Source organism: Phocoena phocoena, chromosome 6 (assembly GCF_963924675.1).
Source record: "Phocoena phocoena chromosome 6, mPhoPho1.1, whole genome shotgun sequence".
Taxonomy (NCBI): Eukaryota; Metazoa; Chordata; class Mammalia; order Artiodactyla; family Phocoenidae; genus Phocoena; species Phocoena phocoena.
The window spans coordinates 18,005,150-18,031,303 of record NC_089224.1 but is presented as its reverse complement, the minus strand read 5'-3'; positions in this window follow the sequence as shown (position 1 = coordinate 18,031,303).

Below are 26,154 nucleotides of genomic sequence, written 5' to 3'. Positions count from 1 at the left end.
AGGGGTGTGTGTCTGTATGTACATTACTACTACTTTAGACAAACCTTCCGAGAAACACAATCAGAAAATAGGTGAGAAGTCCCCTCCCTGAGAGTAAGAGGGCCCCCTTCTCTGTGGGGTAAGCACCTCACCACAGAGGAGCCCCCTTCTGAGACCCTGATGGTATCTGAGATCTGGAGGCCGCAAGTTCTGTTTCTTGGCCCTCATTGCCTTGTTCCCCTGCCCCAACGTGAACAGGCAACGTGAACAGAGATCCAGCTTTATCTCTGTCTCCTAGCAACCATGCTTGGAAGGTGGAAAGAACACGGCAGGGCCTGGAGACTGGGCTGGGTCAGGAGGGCAGGCGGGAAACCTGGGCGCTGCTCCAGGAAGCCCGCATCCTCAGGGCTAGACAGATGCTTTCTCAGTGGTGTCGCTAACAGTGGGGTGGGAGGCGGCCATTATTTAACTGTATAATTTGTGTTGACAGAATGGATAAGAATGTTTCATCAAGCAATTACACAAAGGAGTCTGATTTGTTCCAACACACAAAGGTGACAGCCGGCAAAAATTAATGTGCACGTGTGCTGGTGCATTAAATGTCTGCAACCAGACTGGAGGGAGACATTCCCTTCTCCTGGCAGAGTGAGAACAGTTCAAGCAAGAAGCGTCTCCTCCTTCAGCCGCTCATCCCAGTAAGTGTCCCCCGGGGTCTTGGCCTCTCCCTCATGCCCTGGGAGCCTCTTACTCCAGCCATCTCTAGTAGAGTGGGGCTCAGACCGTCATACTCTGCCTTCCTCTGCCTTTGATGTTCGTCTTAACCAGAGGTCATGTGGATGAAGATTAAAGGTCCTTGGAGGAAAAGCAATGTCACAAAAAGCGGCTTGCATCTGAGGTTGGGGTGGAGAAGGTGGGGCTTGGAGAGAGGCTGTCTTCTTGTCTGCTTTGCCTAAGTCGTAAGAGGAGCCCTTCTTGCTTTTTTTGTTTTTCTCTGCTTTCCTTTGGTGATCTTCCCTCTCCTTCCCTTTCCCTCCCCTCTCCTTCTCTTCTCTTTATTAGAGGAAGGTTTGGGGAGGAAGGTTTAGTGATCAGGTTCATGTTTAGTGATCAGGTTCATGAATATTAGCGGCTACAAATGGGGAGACACTCTTATGGGATGTAAAGGAACAGGATTAGGAATCCATAGGCCAGGGCTTCTATTTCTGGCTTTGCCACTGGATTGCTGTGTGATCCTGGGCAGCTGGGCCTCAGCTGCCTCACTTTGAAAGCACACGGGTTAGACTAGATAGTGTTCAGGGCCTCTTGCAGTTCTAACTTTCCGGACTACCCCGTTGGCCATTTCACAAAAATCTTGAGATTTGGCGCCTTGGGCCTGCCATTGTCACAGCAATGGGGAGGAGGGGCAGGGCTGACATGCTGCTCAGACTTTCCCTTCCAACTGTCGGAAAACACTGAGCGGGGCAGTACTGGGTACAGGACTTACTCTTTTTCTGGTTCCCTCATCCCTGTACATTTTACCCCAATGAAAATATCTTTATTATTACTATTATTATTGGACGATTAAAGTCCTTATACATGTTGCAAAAAGAAATTCAATTATGGACATATTCCAAGTGAAATTCCCCCTTATAACCATACTCATCCATGGTGTATATGTTCCTAGTTTTAAAAGCACACCCATATATATGACATATGTGTTTCGATTAATGGAATTTTGATTCTTGCTTTGATTTTCTGATTCATGGACTGCTGACATGGTGACCACCAGAACTGTCGTAGCAAAAGGAGGGAAGGGAGCAGCGGCTTCTGAGGGGAGGCAGAGAGACACGCTGTCCCCATCGGCAAGCTGGGTCCTGTCTTCTGAACACCAGGAGTCTCTGCACTCTATCCTAGTGCCAGGTGTGTGGAAGTTTCAACCTGAAGGAATTTTAGAACTCGTGATGGATAATTGTATGTGTCAACTTGACTGGGCTAAGGGATGCCCAGATAACTGGGTAAAGCATCATTTCTGGGTCTGTTGAGAGTGTCTCTGAATGGAATTAGCTTTCGAATCAATAGACTGAGTAAAGAAGATGGACCTCACCAATGAACGTGAACCTCATCTAATATGTCAAGGGCCTGAATAGAACAAGCGACTGGAGGAAGGAGGAGTTCACTCTCTCTGCCTGAGCTGAGACATCTGTCTTCTCCTGCCCTTAGAGGTCAGTGCTCCCTGGGCTGAGTTATACCACTGGCTTTCCTGGTTTTCCATCTCATAGATAGTAGACTATGGGACTTCTTGGACTCCATAATCATGTGAGCCAATTTCTTTAATAAATCTCTTCTTATGTATATCCTATTGGTTCTGTTCTCTGGAGAACCCTAGCACAGACCTGTTGATACATTTCCACAAAAGCACAAGTGAGAAGCTTCTTAACCTTCTAAAAGCAAGCGTGAAACCAGCTTGTTGTTAGAACAATGGCAGAATCTCCAGGGATTGCTGTTTCTTTCTCTCTCTTTAAGAAATTTAAGCATTACAAAAAAAAAATGCCTTTTATTGTGAAGAAATTAGAAAACAGATAAGTTATAGAAAAAAATCACATGTTCCTTTAAAATTATTGCTTTTTTTTAAATCAAAGAATAAGTAAACTTTTTGCACACATATAATTGAGTAGCCTTTCCAGTGGCTTGTTAATTGCCATTTGGAGACAGCTTGAGGTCATATATCACCTATTATACCTCCTGGGACCTAGACATGGAAGTCACATTTATTCAGCCAGACCCTTGGAACCCAAAGATGTATATAGTCTGGGTTCTTGTTCTGAAAGTTCTCACAGTATGTTAGGAGAATGGTCCCCCTTTCCTGCCTCCAATCACTAAAGTACAGTATGGTGTGTGCTAACATTTAGAGATATACTAAGCATCATGGGAGCGGAGAGGAAGAAGTTGTTAATTGAAGAGATGGGAATCTGGTAAACTTCAAGGCCATTGAGCTAATTTAGAACATCTTCCTATTCAGACGTTAATCCCAGATACAAGCTATTTACTCTCATTATGAGGGAGCTTTAAAGATTCTTGTGGGCGGATTTGTAGAGAGGGGGCTCCAACTTTTACTTTCAGCTGTTTGAGGCAGAGATGTGGGTGGTAACATTTTATTTTCCCTCTGCAGAAGCCCTGCACCCTCCACCACCTAAGTCTATTGTCTCCCATATGGGTAGGTGGGTGAATGTGTGTCACACTCTAGGGCAACAACACTGGCTTCATTTTTAGTGTGTGCCAGACTTCAAGTCTTGTGATTCTACCAAGCTGGAATAGACTGGTTATACACAGAATTCTTCCCTATAAGTCCTCGGAAATCTGTGTGCAACCAGCCCTAAATCAACTGTCACTCATTCTGGAGGAAAAGTATGGGATGGATGAGAGCATTCTCACGCCATTACAGGAAAGTACATTTAATGTAACTTCAAACCCAGGAAGAGAAATCTACTGACTTAGGTTGAGTTAACTGGTAACAGATCTTGAGACAGAGAATTGCATATGGAAGGCTTCTTGTAGATTGCTCTTAGGAGATACACTGGTAAGAAAACAAAGAAGACTGGATTAGGCAGTGGAAGAAATGAACAGATCAGCAATGCTGTTGCAACTGAGGTTTCAGCTGATCTCACAGAGACCTCTGGAGGTGGGATAGAATTCAAAGTTGCCCAAACTGAGGCAAGAGTGTGGTGGCTGTGTCCTCACATCAGCCAGTCCCTGGCTATGGGCTACCTCCTGGGAGGAAGAATAATTTTGGTTGAACCGGATTCCTGCAGCCAACGATGTTTCCCAGTGAGGCACGCAATGTTAAGCTGTCAGCAGTGATATTCCCAGCAGCAGAGGGATGGATGTTAGGAGAAATGGAGACCTAGGGAGACAACAGTATCCACTACAGTCTACTTTTTGTGTCACTCAGATCTACTTACTTCTTATGTCTCACCTGGAAACAGGTCCTTCAGGATTCAGATGGGTCACATTTTTTAGGAATTCACAGGCAAAGGATTAGTGGGACAAACCATACCTCCTACTGCTATGGTTGATCTTGAAGCCATAATTAATACTCACTGTATGCCTACTCCACCACCATTCTAGATACCCTTTGCCTTTGATTGACACTTTTAATAGTTTAAGTGGTTTGTCTGGTGGGGTGAGCCAGGCCCTAATCCCTGAGGGGTCTGAGCCTCTGGTTACCATGCTCTTCTTAGGACACAGAGAACTGTATTTGTCAATGTACTGCTAAAACAGGGCATATGAGCACTAAGAGATGCCACAGTAGATCCGTTTAGCACCAGAGATATCCTTTCCTGTCCCCAGTGTCTAGTAGCAGCCCCATCTTTTGTTAAGTGATTTCTTTCCATGCCTGTTGGTCTTTAGTATGAGGACCCCAAAGTAACTCTTAATTGTTGTAGCTTAAAGTTTAATGGATTCTTTTTGAGACCCCCAAGGCAAAGTATTTCCCCTCTGAGAACCAGGACCTCTAGTCCTACAGAGCCTAAGATTGTAGGATTGGGAGCATAAATTACTCAAATGGAATATGGATTGTTGGTAAGTGGACCTACTCCTACTTCTACACTTTAGTTTCCTGACTCATGTATTCCACTTGTAGGGGATACAGTACCCAACAATGCTCATTAATTTAGGATCCATACTGCATCCAGACGATGGTATCAACTTCAAGTTGACATCTCAGTTGCTTCTTTAAGAGGCAATTCCACTACTCTGCAAGGTTGGTGACTCCTGAGGGTGCATACTCACTGTCACTGCTATAATTTTTTTTTTTTTTTTAGCCTCAAAGTGGGTCTGTTGGCCTAAGGCAATGTTGGTTGGGATGTTATGTCAGCTGACAAAAATCCATTCTAAGTCTTCAGATAGTTGGGTTGACCAAAGTCCTATGGGTAGAAAAGACAAGCCCATATTGGACGTATGTGTTGATATTACTCAAATTGAATCATCACTCCTTTCAGGGTGAAGGGATCAACTTGCTGTCAAGTGCCTAATTGATTTCCTCAAGAAATAGCGCCAAATATGGGGGCTCAGCCTTGATGTCTGCTGCTGTCAGGTTGGATATTTAGTTGTAGCAGTAACTAGATCAGCCTTGGTGAGTAGGAGCACATCCTGTTGTTTCCACGAACAGCTTCCATCCCTTATATCATGATTATTCTACTCATTTACCCATCATATCAGCCCTAGGGTGGCCTATAATTAATACTGGCTGATGTGAAATGACCAGGTCATTAAGTTCACTTGATTGTTTGGTGTCTCTTCCATTCTGGGTATTCTTTGGTGCTATTAATATGCAATTCTATCTTCACACTTTATATCCATTCCTGTTTGTCCATCCAGATGAGTTTCCTAAGACTTTGCTCCCAATCTTGTAATTTTTCTCCTTTCTCCTAGCCAGTCAAATAAAAGATGCCCTAAGTGTATTAATATTTTTACTTTGGGCCATTTCTCTTTCCACAAAGTGGAGGGCTGGATGCGTTGCCCAAAGCCCTGACAATTGGGAAGATTTCCCCTCATTGCTATCTTTCAGGGCCACCCCTGATGGGACTGTAGCAATAGCAGTTCATTTTCAGCTCACATTGACATACCAAGGTGACCCATCCATATACCAACCTCAGACTTTTCCCTCCTCCACTAGCTTAGTGTAAGGGAGCCCTCCCATGACCTCCTAGTCCCTGTAACAGGTGTGAGCCATGGGAGTGCAACCATGGTAGATGACATGGGGGTTGAGATTACCTGCTCATGTAGGCTACCAGCAGACCAGAGGTCTCGCTCATGCCTCATCCCAGATGTACCTCTTCCAGCTTACAAAGCTTGATGTTGGGTTGTCCTAACTTTATGGCTTGGTGGGTATGACCTAATTCAGCTCAAGATGGAGGTCTGGCTGCATGGCCACGTGATGTTCATGCTCACATAGTCCATCTTTACTAAGGTCTCGTGGCATACCAGGTGCTGCCTTTTAAAAGAAATGTCTGTTACAGATGGCATGGCCTTGCTCCAGAACCCTAAGGGTCACATTGTGATTCTTATTAGGGCTTGCTTGTTCAACTTTACTTGATGTCTTCTCCAAACACAGAAACCTCTAATACCACAAGGTCTGCCAGTTTGTATGGCCAAGTGACAGGACTGTCTGTGCCACAGCCTGGACCTGCTACAGAGCCCTTTCTAAGCCTCACTTAAAGCTGGCACCCTTTTGTATCACCTGGTAAATGGGCCAGAACAGTTTTCCAAGTGTAGAATATGTTGCCTCCAGAACCCAAAGAGGCCTACCAAGCCTGGTGCTTCTTTCTTAGTGGTAGGAGTTGTGAAATGCAATAATTAGTTATTTATTTGGGGAAATGTCATTCTATGCCCCAGATCATTGGATGCTAAAACTTCATTTCCGGGACAAGACCCTGAAACTTTATAGAGTTCCTCTACACCCTCTGGAGTACATGTGCTTTACCAAGTTCTCTGACGTATCTACCTCTTCTTTCTTACTTGGTGTAATTAACATGATGCCACCAAGACAGAGGACTAATTTGATAATCTGTGGAATGCACAGATGATTCAGTTTTCTTTGGTAGAAGGAAGGTGAATTAAAAGAGCCCTGTGATTTGTGAATCTGCACCGTTTTTGATCCTCCTTAAGAAAGGGAGAGAAGCGGATACATTTGCCAGAGTAACATTGGCATATCATGTGCTGGTGTCTGTTAACCTCCTCTGACAAATGCACCACGTTTGGCATGGTAGCTACAATTAAGGCTGCTCTTTGGTTAAGTGGGCAGTAGTCTACTACCATCTACCACGATCTATCTGGTCTTTGGGATCCTAGCATTCCAATTGTGATCAGGAAGTCCAGTTCTGTAACAGCATCTGCCCTTGCCAGCTCCAGCTTAAAGATGCTGGTATCCTTTTACCAGCACATTCCTTGTCACTTTGGTAAAAGGAGTGTCCTCTTAGCTTCTGATGGAACATAGTTAGCTGGTAGGTTTTCTGCCTATATCTGCTGTATCACACCCACTTCTCTGAGCCCTTTGAGCCCTCTTCCATCATCTGGCAGGGAAGTTCTGGTATATCTATTGAGTGTGGACCGTTGCTTTTTTCAAGCTTCCAAGATTAAACCTGGCAGTTTATTAGCACCTTCTCCTAGGATTCTTGCCAGGGTGTTGAATTCTGTATCATGAGGGAATTTTAATACATTTGCATGCTGAGACACTGTCCTTTATCCAACAAATGACACTCCTTTATTCAACCCCCTTGAGCCATCACCCTCAGGATCCAGTCCCACCTTCTCCTTTATGTATTTGCTGTATAGTCCCTCTCTTCCCTTAAACTGACCTTGTTGGCAGTGTCATGATTTGACCATAATTTGATCATGATCCCTATTGGTCTGATTAACAGAAGGGGATTGGGGCATAGATCCTGAGGAGAACCAGCAAGGTCTAAAAGGCACCTGACTAATTTGAGGCCTCGTGTGACACTCAGGCAAGCGAGGGTGTGCTCACTTGTCTTCTGTCACAGAGGATAGGCCATCTCTGCAGGTCCTGCAGGTTTAGGGGAAGCTGAGAGTTCAAAATTCTCAACTACATCAACCCAGATCACCATATCCCAAGTCTCAGAGTCCCAAATTCTTTTCTGTATGACCTTGATTTTGGTGTAGGAGACCTGCGAGCTGAGAATTCAACCTTCTCTGAAGCTCTGCTGCTCCCACAAAATTAAGTCCTGAATTAAGTCCTTTGTGCTGACAGCCTTCTGCCGCAGGAGTTTAAAATTTTCTGAAAACAGGAAATCCTGCTTTTACATTTTTCCTTGAATTGTCACCTAATTACCATGAGTCTGATTCATCTGTCTTTGGTTAGTGAATCAGTGGCATTCTGCAATAGCCACCGATTCCATTGTTGTTCCAGTTACTATTTCCCTTCATGCCTCTCCAGTGCCAGAGATATTACCCCAGCGCATCACCTTCCGTTAGTGTTCTATCACATTTAACTTTGGTAGACATTTTGCAATTGTACTGCTTCAGCACACCAGAGACTATCCATACTACACCAACCACCACTGATGGGATCCACGTGCCAGCTGGCCTGGGAGTAATCACTTCCAAACTCCCATTTTATAGTCTGCTTTCTAGGATCACTCCTGATACCAATTGGCTTAGACTGGGTTCAGAAACAGACTATGAAACATTCATTTCATCCAATGTTTATTAGGGAGTTGTCTGGGGGGAAACACCTGTCCAAAAAGGAGTGAAGAAGGCAAGATTGGTGATGAAGAAGAAGAAAAGGAAGAAGAAGAAGGGGGAAGGAGAGGAGAGGAAGAGAAGGAAAAAGAAGAGGGGAAGAGGAGGAACTGACTTCAGATGCAGTTTCCACTGAGGATTCAGCCAATTCCACGGGGAGCTTTGAGCTAGGATGTCTTTTTGGTATTACTCCGGTCGAGGCAAAGGTGCTGAGACTTTGGGTTCCCATATCAGCTCATCATTGGCCACAGCTTGTCTCTTAAGAGAGGTGTAACCTTAGGAAGGCAATTCCTTGTGGCTGAAGGCAACTCCCAATGAGGGACGCACCTATGACTTGTCTGTGAACAATGTTCTCAGCAGCTGGGGACTGGCTGAATCAGCCCTGATGAGGGGATCTTAGGAGAACACTCAAGTGTCCACTGCAGGTACCCTGTGATCAGGCTTCCTACTGAGCAACCAGGAAAGGACTGGATTTAGGGAAAGTGGAGGAGCAAAGATAATATATTGCTAGTGGCAACATTAATTTCACACCTGCCTAGGATTATAAAACATTATTCTCTTTGAGCTTGGATGAGATTTTCAGCCTTTTTGTGCCTGAGTTTTTTCAACTATAGAATGAGATGACTAATTAGTAAAGAACTGAAATGGCACCCAGCATATTGTAAACACTCAAAAAAAAAGAGTTGTTGTTATTGGAATGGATTTTATCATTGTTATTTTTCAGCAATCCAAACTTATTTTTCAGCTGCATTTTCCTTCCCACAAACCCGGCTCTTTACTGTTTTTCTCCAAAAACAAAACTTCCACTTCTATCTTGTAGATTTCTTCTCTTATTCCTGAAAGATGCCATGCAGCATGCTTACATCATTGCCCTTCCTAGACTCTGCCTTCACTGACCTCCTATAAAGCTATCTAAATCCGTCCTGTCCTTTGAAGGAGTGGAAGAAGCGTGCACATTTATTCAAGATCCTCCACTTACTGAGTGACGTTGGGTAAGCCATTGATCACGTCTGAGGATCGATTACCTCATGTATAAATTGGGGATTAGAGACACTACTACACTAGCTCATCATGAGGATTAAATGCGATAACTAAGTCAAACTCCTAGCATGGTGCCAGGTACACTTTAGTTGCTCAGTAAACAGTTGCTATTGGACCAAGCAGCAATGCCAATATTATCTAACCACAGAGTCGTTCAGTGTAGAGTTATTCAAAGGTCATGATGTGCAGGTACCTGTAAGGGACAAGGAGATGCAGGAACTACGGCCCCTCCCTCAAGGAGAAGAGCTTCCCAGAAGTTTTCTCCAGCCTCGCCTGCTTGTGTATATCTCCCCTCTCCATTTCTCCCTCCACAGCACCCACAGCATGGACCCGTTACGCATCTAAACACCAATCTCCTTGACACTGTACTTTACATTGTCTTGCATGCCTCTTATGGCTCTCCAAATAAATTGTGAGCTGCTTGAGGGGAGAAACTGCCATATTCCCCTTTATCCCCCATACAACACCTAACACAGAAGTGTGCAACGCCCTACGCTCTCTAGGTGTTTGTTCAATAAATTAATAAATGAGTATTTAGGATTCTCAACGACACAGAGAAGTTTCCACTTTGCAGGTGGAGACCTTTTAGAATCATGACATCCATTTTGTAGGCTGTGACATAAAAATGCACCTGGCATGTGTAAGTAGCATTTGGTGAAACTTCTGTTTCAGTTTTGAATACATGTCAGGGGCTGGACTGTGGTGTAAAAATATACTTCTTACTGGGAATCACGATAAGAAAAAAAGTTAGAGAAACACTGACAGAATGCCTCTCATGAGGTTCCTGGTGCAGGTGCTAACCCACTCCTGGACAGAACCAAATAAGATACTGGGTGCCAGGACCTCTGTGAGGGCAAGGCAGCCACTGGGTTCAGAAAAGCTCTGCTGGGATTGGTGGGGATTCGAGAAGATGGCAGTCAAGGGAGGGGAGGAGCCCCAGCACAGTCCCTCAAACCATTGTCTGGGCAAAAAGCAGGCACCACAGGTGCACCTGAAAACCTCATGTGCCTTTCCCTTTGAAAGACACAAAGCACTTGATACCCTGCAATTGCTCAAGATTTTCCTTTGGGATCCGTTTTCTCTAGAGCTTTAAGATTGTAATAGAAACATGATTGCCTCCGTTCTCTCCCAACTTATTAACCTGAAAAGGTAGCCCAGAGTTATTAACCTCTGGAGATTTGGTGATAATTTCTTGAAGCAAAATTTGTACACACAGCTTGACAATTATTGAGGGGACCACAGGACAACCTCCTCGAAATTGAAATTATGCTGGGAATTCTAGGACAGATGGCCTCTCTGTCTATAGGAACTTTGAGCTTGAATTCAAAGTGTCCTTGTCCCAGGCACCCTCAGGAATAGGAAGCATCGTGCCCGTGGGAACGTGCAACCTCGCACCTTCCCGAGTCTGCAGTGATGGAGCTCGAGTTCTGTGCTTTATTTTGCACAAATCCTTCCCACCTTGCTTCCTGGAGTCTGCACCTAAAGCCTGTCTGTCTGCTATTTGTACTCTGAAAAGTGGAAGGTAAAATACAATATCAAATGCCTTTTTTGTACTTTGTGAAAGGCCTCTAAAGCTTAGCTTGACTCAAAGAGCTTAAATCAATAGCACCAGCCCATTTTCTAATCGCAGAGAATTTAATAATGATCAGGAAAGCCATTGCCAGTCTGATCTGTGGGACTGTTAGGACTTTAACTCTTGGAAAACAGCTTCCTGTCAAACTTACATACCGTTATCATATTAAATGCCACTCAGAAGGGTATTAAAATCCTTCTTTAGAGAGAAAGCTTTACAGGGGTTCTGTCAAATTACTCTATATGCTGATGAGCTGGCGGCTTGGGGAGAGAGCTAAGACAAGCCTGGACATGGGAAGGACAGAATGTTTCTCTTACCAGAATAGACCAAAGTCAGGAAGGGAGGGGCTTGGGGTCTGTGTCTTTAATTCTGGAAGACGCTTGAGATGCCTTAGCTCAGAGGTTAGGAAGTTTACTCATATTCCTTGAAGCCTAGAAAACTCCTTGGGGTCCGTGATGAGGGGAGCAGCTCCTGAAGTGCCAGTCAGGACACTCCCGGACACCTAGAGAAGCCTAGGACCCACCGGCTCCAGCAACTTAACCCCATTTATTATCAAAGAGATCCATGATGCCCTTAGGTCCCAGCCACACACATTTTGGAAGTGCTGCTGAGGTTTCCAGCACCGATGCCTAGGCAACAGTGGAGCCTTTCATGAATTGAACCTGACACTGTTGTTTTTAGGGATTAAATTTTCAGAGAGAACCATTTAACTGGGGCAGATGGTTAGCCTTTAATGACACCCTAAAGGAAATGGGGAGGAGTGTGGACAACAGGGGATAAACGTAAATGGAGAAGAGGAAGTAATTGAAAAGCTGGAAAAAGAGGGGAGCAGGAGAGCCCAGGATGGCCGCCTGCCTCTCTGCACATGCGCTTCTTTCAGCAGCTAAACATCTGTAGAGAGAAGGAGAAATGAGTGTGTCTGGGCTCAGCAGAGCTTGTACCTCCTGTTGCTTCCTCACATCAGACCCGGTCCACCCATCCCCAGCCAAGGGCTGCAGTCTCCAGGAGTCCAGGGTCTTTTCCAAGCCATGGCCACTAAGCCCAGCAAAGGTCCCTGAGTGAAGCAGCTGCACAGCCTGTCCTGAGTCACCAGCTCTGGGGACTGCATGCTCACTTGATACAAATGGAAACCCCAACTCCACTTTGCTTGCTTGAGGAGTTAAGTCTTTTACAGTCACACTTCATAGGTTTTAACCCCTTTGGGCTCTTTCAGAAGGCTTTAGTCTTCCAATAAACTTACAACACAGGTACGGAAGCGGCCACACCACTGATTTTAGATATTTGGTGACTCAGAGATGGTAAATGAACCCTGCTGGTAAGTGGCAGCCTGTGGCCAGGATGCTGGCCTGGGGCCTCCTTGCAGCCTGTGTGCCCATCTGTACAACCTGCCTTGGCTTCTCTCTGTAGGCGAACAAACTTTACCACCCCAAAATACCTCTTTCGAACTAAAAGAATCCAAGTCCCAAAAGACTCAGGAAAAAAAACTTCGAACTTCCCCTTTAGTTGCCTAAAGGATTTAGATAGAACAGAGCTAGAACAGAGCTATCACCAGAGTTATCTGCCAAGAATATGGGCTAGACAAGGATATATTGTACAGCACAGAGAAATATAGCCAGTATTTTTTAATAACTTTAAATGGAGTACAATTTATAAAAATATTGAATCACTATGTTGTACACTTGAAACTACTATAATATTATAAATCAACTATACTTCAAAAAAAAAAAAGTATAGGCCAGTTGTGGTGGGGGAAACTTGGACAGGGCCTAGAGGTCAGAGTCCACTCTGTGTCCCATTGTCTCTGCAGGGCCCAGAAAGCGTTGGCTTACCAAAAATTTGCTTTTCCATCCCCATGTAAATTGCCTTCCTTCTCTTCAAAGTCTCAAGCAACTACCCCCAACATCCTCCTTTGTCTTCTGCTGAAAATTGTATTTAAGGTGAGTGTTTCAGCCATTCTGTTGAGTTGTTGAGTTTTCCTGGATCTCTCCTATGTATACATGCTATTAAATTTTTGTATGATGTTTCTCCTATCAGTCTCATGTCAATTTAACTCTTAAACCAACCAGAAGAACCTAGAAGGAAGAGGAAAATTTCTTCCTCACTGACACCTCCATGTGTAACGTGAAGACTCTGGCTCAAGTTTGGAGCCTACAAACTGAGCGACCAAAAGAAATGTCATGATCTCTCCGATCCTCCCTTTCTTATTCTTTAAAATGAGGATAATAATGTCTAATTTAAGGCTTAAATGTATGTAATGTTTCTAGCACGAGATCTGGCACTTTTAAGTATTCAGTGGAGCTGTTGCTAGTATGCTTTCTGAAAAACCACAAGAAAAAATAGATCTGGAAAGAAAATTGGGAACATAGAGGAACGAGGAAATATTGAGGTAGGAGGCAGATGGGCCCCCAGGGCAAACAGTTTGAGTTTGTTCCCTGTGGACCGATATTCCAACACGGGACAGTTGAGAGAGGGGGCTGGGCCCTGCCTAGATAGAAGATAAGAAACCACATATTCCTCATTCTTGAAGTCAGGAGACCTCCCCGACTGCACATGCTCAGAAAGGCTTCTTGGAGGTCCAAAGGGGAGTGATGCCAACTGATGCTCACTACTCACTATTCTTTGGTAGAATCCATCTTGGCTAAGAGATGCGTGCACCCACATGGGAAAATCCTGAGATACACCAAATATGGACTTTGAACCAGGCAAATCAAAATGATTGGCCAGAGGAAGCCTGGAAGAAATGCCCCATAAAAGTGATTCAAAGTGCCATGAGGGCGTGACTCTCTCTCTCTCTCTGAGCTTGCCTGTGTGTCTATCCACACGTACTATATTTCTTTTTTTTCCTAATAAATACTTTACTTGTTTCACTACTTTCTGTCTTTGCAGCAAAGCCATAGAGCCAGGGCCTTGTCACTGACCACTGGTGTAGTGGCTAGGAATTGGTGCTCTCACTGCTGCGGCCCGACCTCAATCACTGCCTAGGAACTGAAACCCTGCTTCAAGCCGCTGAAGACCGAGGCCACCCAAGATCAATAGGACCCAAGTTTGAATGCTGGACTCTGTTGAAGACAGCTGTCTGGGGGTCTCATCCCCAGGGGCTGGTCATGAGCATGACAATGATATCTAGGTGGAAAGGCCAGTGATTGAGTTACAACACTTATTGTATATACAGAAAGGACCAACCTTAAGCAAAACCTGAGTTAGAGCTGCCCAAGATGGCCAAAGCCCTTCTCAGCCTCAAGGGCTGTACACAGCCCTTAGATAGCAAATTATCAATGAAAGCAAAAAGTCTGTATGCTACATATCTTCTCAATTATCATTGAGAAGGAGCAGTGGTATTGATAATTCCAAATAACAATCAGTATACTGTCTACCTCCTCCACCAGATAAAAGCTTAAGAGGGACCTTGTCTGTCTTCTTCCCTGCTGTAGCCCCATGTGTCGCACGGTATGTACAAAGTGAGCTTCCGTTGAATGGACAAATGTTGAATGAATTCATGAGACAGATCAGGGAGGGCTAATCAATATTCAATTATTTGATATTGAATATGTTGACTAATGTTGCAATTTTAGGATCTTAAAGACATGTGCATGTTTAGTCAGTGTTTGAATATTCCTTCTTTAGCCTGTACATGCTTCTAGATCATCACCTAGCATCTCTCTTACTGAAACCGTGCACCTCAGATTGGGACTTGAACCCACGATCCTTCAATTAGAATCACTCACCTGGTGCCTGGACTTACTGGTGCTCAAGTTCTTTGTGTCTCAGCACAGAAGGAATTCAACGAGAGGCAAAGTGAGAGGCAAGAAGTAGATTTATTAATACAGGACACTTGTGAGAGAGGCAAGCTGGCAGGCAAGGATGCTTGGGCCTGAGGATTAAGTAGGCTACAATTTTATAATCAAAGGAAAGTCGGGGAGGGGAAAAGACTGCCTTCTTCGAGCAGACATCAGGCTTACATCACTAGCTCCTCCTTTGTATTGAGCAGGAGAGTCTGACCCTATGAGGTCAAACTAGGACTGTCATAGCACTTACTCAAATCAGTAGAAAGGTGGTAACATTTTTCTCTCACCTAATGTCCTGGGGCATATCTCGTGCTTTTATTTATGGCTTTATAGTTAAGCAAGCCTGCTTCGTTCCACAATGTTCCAATAGCTTTCTTGAGCAATCATTAACTTACAGTCGTCTCCAAAAATTTCCTAGGTTTCCTTCTCTATCTACAATCCCCTACTGGGATTTCTACAACTACCTGTATAACTATCCTATTCTATCCCTATCATTACTGCTCATTTGCTGCCTGTTTTCTGCCCACTTTGTTTGCAACCTAAAACCATGTCTAAGCAGAGACCAGTCAAAGCCAGGCAATGATATGAAAGTCTTCACTCTAGAATGAGCCTATATTTTGAGAAAGTTGGGGTGATTGGGTAAATGGGATTTAAGGTGGTCTGTATCTGGCCACCTATCTGTATTCCCTGGTCCTCACAGGCATGTAAAATACAAGAGTGAGAGGCAACCCCTACTTCCTCAGAATCTTCCAAGAATTGAGAGCACTGGCAATCTGTCTGGCACCACAATAATTGAAATTAATTGGATTTTAGAGATAATAACATTTATGCTAATGCAGGTATTGAGAGGAGACAATAGTCCTTGAGATAAGTACCTTGGAGAGGTGGGGCAGGAGAATTTGCAGTCCCAGCAGGAGAGATTAGGAATCCTGGAGGGGGGAGCTGCCGTGGTGGGGTTAGGTGGGATAAGGGACAGGTAAGTTATAAAGAAACTGGGAGGCTTTAGAGAAGCAAGAGAGAAGAGCAAGGGGGAGAAGTAGAAGAACCTCGTTGGATAAGGATAATAGTCATAGAAATGTGCCAGATGCCCCTTATTAAGTGCTATGAGTTTTAATGTACCAAGTGCTATGAGTTTTACAATGAAGTCATTTTATCCTCATAATAAGCTCCTGAGGTGGTACTATATTGTTTCCTTACTTTAAAGAAGAGGCTTAGAGGGGTTTAAGTAACTGGTCCCAGGTTGCTTGACCAATACATATGCAAAATAAGTACTCTACACTATCTCTCATTTGTCCAAAGCAGGAAACAAAGATGAGCAATGAGGACCAAAAGAGGTGAAGTTCTGGAACAGCTCTGAAGACAGCGATTTTGACAAGGGCCTGGGGACTTCCCTGGCCGTCCCAGTAGTTAAGACTCCACGCTTCCAATGCAGGGGGTGCGGATTCGATCCCTGGTTGGAGAACTAAGATCCCACATGCCGTGTGGTCAAAAAAAACCAGTAAATAAATAAATAAATAAAACAAGGGCCTGAAGGAAAGACCTGGGACCTGAGAGAATAAAGATCTGATTACAGATAGTAAACGCTTCACAAGAAAGGACCCTGGCTTACAGGTTTGTCCCTGGCCCTTGCATCACTGGTGGTCTGCCTGTGGGGCTCTCCATGAGTCCTGTCAAGTGAGAGGTCCATGAACAGAAGGTGGACTGCAAAGCTATGCAGTCAGCTGGACCTGCTAATGAAGCGAACATTACTCTGTGTGAGCGTGAAAAAAACCACCACTCCATCCTGGTCTGTATCCCAATAACTGGAGTAACTGACCTCTGCAGACCTAATCTACGCTGGGGTTGTTAACACAAGTTCGTGTGCCTGATGCACAGTGAGGCCAAGCAAACTGAAATGTAGGCGTTTGGAGCAGAGAAAGGTTTATGGCAAGGCCATGCAAAGAGATGAGGTGGCTTATGCCCTGAAAAGCCTCAAACTCCCCAAAGGGTATCGGCAAAGCATTTTTAAAGGCCAGGTGAGGGGGGTGGGTCGCAGGGTATGTGATCAGCTTGTGCACAGTTCTCTGATTGGCTGATGGTGAGGCAGCAGGATGGTGTCACAGGGGTTAACATTATCAGTCCTTAGGCTCCAGGAGGCCTGGGTCTAAGGGCTCAAGGTCATCAAATAGTTCTTCCATTTGGTGGGGGTTTTTTACATCTGCAAAACAATTCAGGAAATTTCCATCAAATCTAGGTACTTCAGAGAGGAGCTAAAGCAGAGGATATGGGGGAAGACCCATCCTGGGAAGGCCCCATAGTGTCCCGGGTTTTCACACTCTGAGAAAATACCTGCGAACTTCTATTAACTGTATTGAGCTGGAAGGGGCATAAGTGAAGAAGACAGAGAGAGATGGGCTGGAGAGAATGGAATCTTGGAAGAGAAACCCAAATCACATGAGTGACCGTGAGAGAGGGAGGGAAACCTCACTGTGGGTGTTCTGCCTGGAGTATGAGTAAGCTATTCTGTCTAGGGTCTTAGAAGGTTAAGTAGTGGAATAATCAACCACCTTGGAGAGAGACACCTGGGCCCTCTGAGACATGTTGGCACTATTTTGTGTGCAATAGTGTGATGTGATATGGAGAAATTTTGGAGATAGAGCTGGACTCAATTGCAAGCCTAAACATCTGCTTGCTGGGTGACCTTGGGTAAGTCACCTTGCCTCTCTTAAACTCTAAGATGCTTAAGGGCCAAGTAAGATACTAATACCCAGCTCCCAACGTTTTCCTGGAGTCTCCAAAGAGTGATTCAAACCCTTGACCCACTGGAGACACTCCATGAACAGCATGAATTTTACGGAGGTGTTTATACTCTGACCAGGTTGGGGGAGTGGAGAACAGAAAATTTAGGATTTCTCCTCTTTATCTCTGATTTTTAGTATTCTTTTCTGTATTATCAAATACGTCCCCTGAAATACGAACTTTGACCTCCCAACCCTGTTTCACTCAGATTTAAGTCAACATTGAACTTTGTATTTCCCAAATGGAAGTGTCATTATTAATCCATTTGGTCAGTTTTTTCCACTCATTTTGAGCCTTTTTCAGTTACTCATGCTTGAAAAGGTCTAAAATGTACCTTTAATCTCCTTGTCATGCAGCAAACCGCCACTTCCAGCTTTCTTTTTATAATGAAAGTATTCTTCATTCAGTATAATGTTGTGCTATGTCTATATGTAAAACTTTTTTTTTTTTTTTTTGCTATCTGGGTCAAATCATGGGACTCTTCTTGCATATTTGAGAAAGATGACAAAATTAAAATGAGCGTGAGATTAACACACTCAACCTATAAGATCTGGTCTCAAACTGAATGATGTTTAAACTGATACCAATGCTGTGGTATGTTTAAATTCCATGAAGTCTTCTTGGCTTGCCTTCCAAGTTATGAGGAAAGCCATTCACCTCCCTACTAATCAATCTTGGAAGCCTGGAAATTCTAGCACAACTGCCTGCCATCCCCTCCATCCCAGGACCATGCCTCTGCCCCGTTCTCCTAGTTCTCTTGGTCTTTGTCTCTGGGAAAACTTACACAGGCCTTATACATCTCACTTGACTTTTCTGAAGCATAAACACAGCACCATAATGACAGTCAATTAAATAAAAAGGCTATCTGTCCCGACATTGCAGTGCCCTGAAAACAGCGAAAACTGCTAGCCACTTAAAAGCAATGAAAAGCATCAAACCGGGTAGAAATTGCCATGCTGCTCTTAAGTTCAATTTTCCTTGTAGCTCGATTTCCTAGCTTTGCACTTTCCTAGGTAAATCACATTAATGGAGGAGAAGGGGGGCATGGAGAGATTGGTGGTAGAGAGCCAGACAGTCCTTTGGAGTGAGAGCATCTCATCCTGAGCCATCAGGGAATAGAAACAGGTACTCTTGACAAGCAGTATTCAGTGGTACGAGAAGTCATTTAAATAGGAAGTGGGAGCAGAGGTCTTCTGCTGGCAAAGAGTATCTTCATTATTGCTGTCATGGTGCCTGTTAACGATCCCCATCTATCATTTGTTCAGTACCTCAGTGAAATTAGCCGACTGCATATTACGGCAGAGGTCAGATGTGCCAATCTCCCTGGAAAGCATTAAGCTATCTTCTGTTATTCATTCTCGCCACCCTCTACCCCTTTTTACTGCCCATTAATGAACTTTCATTTGCATCATGTAACAATGAAGTCCTTTGGCCAATTGTGTGAAATTACAGGTGCTCTGTAGGTGTCCTTTGTCACCTGTTTGCCATCTTTGTTGAAGCAGTGGGCTGGAGTGGATTTATATTTTTAACATTATTTGACTTCTGCCCATTTCTGGATGGAAGCAGTACACTTTTAGCTGGCCCAATGAGCCTCCGCCTTTGACTTGAAAAACTGGCTTGTGCCCAACCTGGGTGAAAAACTATAAAGTCAGTCTTGACAGATGCCTTTAAGGGATCCTTTCAGCTCATAAACCATGAGGGGAACAGGACATCTCAGAGCATAACAAAGTTGCCCTTTCTATCCCGGGAGACTCTGCTGTAGAACATCTTGAGATTACTTTTGGCATGCCTCCTCTGGGATGCTTCCCTTACCATAGAACTATAATTCCAATTGTTTTGATTCAGAAAAAAAAAAAAGTTAGCTTGTACTTTTGAGCTATCTTCTAGGAACTGGCATATAAAAATAGGGGAAACCAACACTTATAGAACATTTATTATCAGCCAGGTGCAGTGCTACGTACATTTATGTTAATTCTCAAACCTGCTCTGCAAAATAGGTATGAAAACCGGTGTTAAAAATGTGAAAGCTGAAGTTTTGATAGGTTAAGAAAAGAATCCAAGATTGAAACTACAAAACTATTACTTTTCTATTGCACAAGGAGGCAGTGCTGAGCAAACTGAGAAAAATGCACTCAGGTCTTGGCTTTGCCACTTGTTAGCTGAGTTACCACTGGAAAACCATGTATCCTCTCTGTTCCCTCAATTTATCGCCTGTATAATAAGGAGTGGAATACTGTTCAGCTCTAGGATTGTTATGAGATTAAATTAGACATCATTACAGCCTTGGGCACAAGGAAGGTACTCGATGATTGTTATGACATTTCTTTCCTTTTGCATATGCTTCTCAGGGAGACAGCTAAAAAAAAATCTCAAAAGAGAAGATAAGATATACTCATGTGAAAAAAATGGAAGCATAAAAGCACTAAATTTCACAGCACCATTTACTGATATTATATACATATAAGTAGTATGGCATAGCACTTAGTAGAAAAGCTAATCATTAAGGTAATACATGGGTAGTGCAAACGCTAAAAGTAAGAAGAGTCAAATGAGGGAAAGATAACAGAAGTCAAAGGAATGACAATCACCTTCTTCCTAAGACAGCTTTGATTTTTAAAAATTATCTTTATTTTTTTAATAGGCAGTACATTTACATGGCTCAAATATCAAAAAGGTTGAAAGTTCACAAGGGGAAGTTTTCCCCCATATTTCTAACTTTTAGTCCCCCAGTATTCCTCCCCAGGGGCAACCAGTATTGTCAGCTTTTTATCCTTACAGATATAGAGTCTGTTTTTATAAGCAAATACATATAAATAATCTCTCTTACCCCTTGTTATATTCTGGACTATTATATACTTTGTTATGTCACTTAAAAGATATTTTAGTGGGCTTCCCTGGTGGCGCAGTGGTTGAGAGTCCGCCTGCCGATGCAGGGGACACAGGTTCGTGCACCGGTCCGGGAAGATCCCACATGCCGCCGAGCGGCTGGGCCCGTGAGCCATGGCCGCTGAGCCTACGCGTCCGGAGCCTGTGCTCCGCAATGAGAGAGGCCACAATGGTGAGAGGCCCGCATACCGCAAAAAAAAAAAAAAAAAAAAAAAAGATATTTTAGAGATTACTGTATATCAGTATATAGAGAGCTTTATTTTTATACCAGCATAACATTCTATTGTATGCATGCATTATAATTTATTAAATCCCCATTGATGGATATTAATTTTATTTCCAATCTTTTTCCACCAGTAAAAATGCTGCATTGAATAATCTTATGCGTGTATCATTTTATGTGTATGTGTCAGACTATCTATAAGAAAAATTCCTAGAACTGGGTTTCTGGGTCAAAGATTTTGTTCATTTGTAAAGTTGATAGATATTGTCAAATTATCCTCTGTAGAGGTTGTAATTTACCCTCCTTTAACATCTTATGAGAGTACTTGTTTCCCTTCAGCTTTTCCATCCTACTATAAAAAAATTCTAGATTTTTATCAATCTGATAGGTGAAAATGGTATCTCAGTGTAATTTAAACATAATTTGTTCATTTATGAGGGAGATTGAGCATACTTAAGAGCTACTATATTTTCTTTTCTAGAAAATGCCTCTTGTAAAAACTTTACCCTTTTTTCTATTGTATTATTTATGTGTATTTTATATGTGCTTCAGTTATATTTCTCAGTTTGTCATTTGTCTTTTAACTTTGTATGTTGTGGGGTTTTTTTTTGTTTTTCCACCAGGCAGATGTTTTTGTTTTTAACATAGTTAAATTTTAAATCTTTTAAACACAGCTTTTAAAATTCATTGAATTGGGCTTCCCTGGTGGCGCAGTGGTTGAGAGTCCACCTGCCGATGCAGGGGACACGGGTTCGTGCCCCGGTCCGGGAAGATCCCACATGCCGCGGAGCGGCTAGGCCCGTGCGTGAGCCATGGCCGCTGAGCCTGCGTGTCCGGAGCCTGTGCTCCGCAACCGGAGAGGCCACAACAGTGAGAGGCCCGTGTACCGCAAAAAAAAAAAAAAAAAAAAAAAAAAAATTCATTGAATTGATGTAGAATTATTCTACTGTGATTTGGGTTCTTGATTCCCTTCCATATTCCTCCCAACTCTGTATGGAAGAAAGTCCTGAAATGATTTTTCTACTGTTCCATGACTCTGTTATAGAGCTAGGGGTAAGGCCCATCCACTCCTTTGCATGAATGTTGCTTGATACTGGGAGCTTAATAAATATTAAATGGATGAATGGAAGAGTGGATAAAAGGATGAAGGAAATGTTGAACTGCTGAATTCAGGCCCTGACTGTGATATGTGAGTCTACAAAGCACACAGACTAGGTGTTTTTGGATTCAGTGCATTTATTCATTGGTGAGTGAGTTAACAATGCAGTATACAACATTATTCACTTTGTGAGTGGCCATTAAATGTTAATAGTTACGTGCAACAGGTAGAATAAAAGGAGAAAAATAAAGGAGGTCAGGATAAAAACAATAAAAAAGCCTTCAGAACCTTGGACAGCAACAGGGCAGGCAGCCCTAGGACAAATTATGAATAAAGGGGTCAGTTTTGGGGCACTAGGACTTCCCCTCTGAGCCTGAGGTATAGTGCCACTTCTCTTCTATAGAGCTGGGTGCTGGGCTTTCAGTACCCCTTCCCCTTAAAAGTGGTTGATCTTGGCCTGTTCTTTGAAGATAGCTGTCCTTTTGCTGACCATTTTATACAGAATATGGTTTGTCTCATCCTGAACACACAGGTCCTGTTCTTGGCTACTTGACATGGGGGAGTGATCTGCTAAACAAATCATGCTAAGACGGTAATGATTACCACTAATTTATAAATGTTACTCTTTAAGCCCAAAGAATATATCTCTTATAGGAAGGTTTTATAAGATAAGAAAGTTGACAATTGAAGCATTCTGAGCCTGAGGAATTTGGTTTACAAATTCCTAGCATATCTGTCTCTAGCAGGCAGCATTTTTACTTGCAGTAGTTGTTGTAGGTGGGTAAATTGTGCGTGGATCTTTAAATTGAAGAGAAAATAAAAGAAGAGGTACCATTATACTAATGTCCCTATGTAATTGTACTGTCAGGAGGAGTTTGGGAATGGGGAGAGTGTACCAGGAATCGGGGCTACCAGACCCCTGAAAAGGTCTCTCTGATACCCCTGATAACATCCCTGGAACTTCTGCCATCTCAATTCCTCTGAACAGCCAGCAGTAAAGAGCTCATAGTCATGCTAATTCTGTGTTTTATTTAGTCTCATCCCTTTTCAGCACCCTTGACCACCCATATACTTCTTCTTTTACATTCTGGTCCCTCAGGCTGGGAAGAAGGATGTGACTCTGCCTCCCCAATATGCCTCAGAGTATTCGATCATCCTCAATAGCCAGGTTAGATGTGTGTATTTAAGTTGCTAAATGCTCATTCTCGTGGAAGCCATTGCCTTGATTCTGCATGACAGCGTGCTGTTTACTCTTGCTTAATGCATGACACCAGTGGGAGGGGATGTCTGAGGACTTCACCAGAAAGTGAAAAGAATGTCCCCAGAGGAGCGAATGATCTTGATGCTGACAAATAAGTACATATGCATTTATATTTTTTTTCTTAGCTAATTCCAAGAGAGGGGGTGGAAAGTGAGAGAATGTCAGGGTGCTACATCCAGGCTGTCAGAAACCCTAAGGCAAAGTTTTTCATGGTGCTTTAATACTTCAAGTGACTTAACTGTTGAAAAAAAGACAGATGATTATAGAATCTTAAAAAAAAAAAGAAAAAAGACAAGACGCAGGAGAGAGAGAGGAACCCCCCACCCGAAAAGGACCCAGAGGGTGGAAAGAAGAAACTAACATCTATGCCATATGCCACATACTGTACTAGCTGTTTTATATATATATTAACATAAATAATTCTCACATATCATGATTAAAGCATTTTTAAAAACATATTATAGTTGAAGAACTGAGGTTCTGGGAGATTAAGTAATTTTTGTGAAGTCTCAGTATTAATACACAGTAGAATAAATCAGTCTCATTCCAAAACTCATCTTGCTATTTCATCTCGTTCCTCCCCCAATTATACCCTCCTGTTTTAAAGGTGGGCAAACTTAGACCCGGGAAAATAAAGTGTCTTCCTCCCATTTCTCAGTCCAGAGCATCAGGAAGCCAAAGAGGAGAAAAGGTGAATCCTTTCATCTTTTCGTTTTGTCCTTCATGTCTTTAATGATGTGTTTTGATCACCACAGAGATTTTGCTGTTAATGTAGTTTGAATCCCTTTCATGACAGGCTCCTTTAAGTGATATACACTTTATGAGTTGATAAAGTGGTTGCAGTTTGGAGCTCAGGCAGTGGCACAAGGTACAGAGGGCAAGCTTCTTCTAGTAACTCATTACTCAGCATGCCAGCCAATATGCAGGGACCTTGACAGGGACCCATGCATGCGTGCATGCGTGGGTGTGTGCCTATGTGTGAGTGTGTGTGTGTGTGTGTGTGTGAATGTCCAGAGACCAAGCATAAATAATTTTATTTTCTTTTTTTGTCTGTCTATTGATTCCTTCCAGCTAGACCACTCTGTGCATCCTAGAAAGCTTAGGGAAGTTAGTGGTCCATAAATCATCCTTGAAGTCTCTGAATGAGGCTCTCTCTATTGGAAATGGTAACAGTAACTCTATCAAGAGTGTATTAGGGTTGTGGCCTCATCATTGCTGTCATAACATCTTTCAAGTCATGCTCTTTGCACTTTCTGTCTAAAGCCGGTGTTTGGAGATAAGATTTTGCTATGTGTCATCAAGCCAGAAACTCCTAATGCAGAAACGGAGTTGTGTTTTCAGCATGACTAGCATGAGAGTAACATGGAAACCTAGAGCTAAACTGCTTTGGTAGAGCCCAGGTCCCTCTTATGAAATCCAAAGGGTAAAATCTCGGTGGTCCAGGCATGCTTGGACTACGGTTGCCCAAAAGAAAAGAAAGGCTTCATGAATAGAAGTACTTCTCAGCAAAATCAGCAGCAATGATTAAAGGTGGAGTAGAAGAAATTAATTTGCACTCTTAGGCAGGAAACCGGCATTACAAACCTGGCTATAGTTGAGCCAGTGATGCACAATGTGGCTTTAGGAGAATTAATTAACTTGTCTAGACCTCCATTTTCCCATCTCTGAAATGGAAATAATGATATCTGTTCTACCTGTTTCATAAGATTACTTCAAAGAACAAAAGAACTTATATGCATGAAATGGCTTTAAAATATTAATGGCCCTATGTGTCCACAAGATGTTCTAATTATCAGGGTCGGTGTCACACTCTCCCCATTCAACCAGCAAAGTTCTGTTGATTCTTTATGCCTTATAAACTTCCCATTGGGGTCTGCAGAGTTACGATATGGCCCCTAAGGTTCCTGTTCCTAGTGCATGAGCCCTGTGTGATCCTCTTTCTTTCAGTGTGGGTAGAAATTGTGATTATGATGCGATAGTCATTACTATGATGATGTTAGCTTATATAGCACTCCATCATAACAGTCTGGAATGGACAGTCTCCTGCTGTCCTTGAAGACACAATCTCCATGAGTTCTACAGCTGCAAGGAAATTAATTCTATTAACAACCAAGTACGCCTGGAAGAAGACCTTAGTTCTCAGACGAGACCCCAGCCCCAGCTGACACCTTCATTTCATCCTTGTGATAGGCTGAGCAGAAAACGCAGCTAAGTTCTGTTCAGACTTCTGACTTACAGAACTGTGAAATAATAAATATGAGCTGTATTAAGCTGCTAAGTTTGTGGTCATTTGTTACACGGCGATAAAAAATGAATATACCCATTTATTCCTTTTTATTTCACTTCTGTTGCTACCAAATAAATTCCAACAAGTGTCTTCTTTTGTTTTTCTTTTATCTGTACTATTTCCACAGTCTTCCTGGAGTCAGTCTTCCTCTCTGCATCTCTTCTCCTGGTAATCTATTCCATACAAAGACAGGTGACTTTTCTATACTGTATATTGTTGATTCCATTGGTGAATCTCATTTTCACATTTCTGAAATAGGGCTGTGTCTCCTGATGCATGTGTACATTCATTGTAGTGCTTGTTTTCTTCCCCAAAAGCTCTTATTAAATTGGTGATGTACCTTACCAATTAATAGTGCCTAAGAATTGAGGAAATCTGGTAGTTCAGTCTTAAACATGACTGTGGAGCTCTAAGTAACTTCTAGTGAGAGACTTCAGATGCCTTCTAAGGAGGAGAAAAGTAGGTTCCCTTCTCACGAACCTGTTCAATGGCATCAGTAGTAAAATATGCTGATGACCAGCCCTTGCTCTATGAAGAAGCTGCTGCAGGCAACCGTGGGGTTTGGTATATTTGCATTTATTCTCCACCTTCTCATTGCTCCAGGTTGGGGGCATCCTGGATTCCTTTGTCACTCCTCTTCCTCTTTGACCCCAATGACCTGCATCTCTGATACAGGCTATTCCCTGATTCCCAAAAAATATCACAAATGGAGACACATTCATTTTGGTTTGCACATCTATTCTGGGTCTGGCCTGTGAGAGTGACCATCTGAGATGTCTTCCCAGGGATCCTAGGCTATCCTGTTCCTTCCCTTTCGTAAGCTATGATTGGATTTATTTTAGGCAGAGAAAGAGAGAGCTCTGGCACATGGCCAGAAGGCTCAGATGTCATTCATTAGTTGTATGACCTTGGGAAAGTCACTCCTCCTTCCCCTGGTCTCAGTTTTCTCATCTGTACAATGGTGTTTTCTAAGGTTCTTTGTTCTATTCTCTAAGCCCAGCCGATCT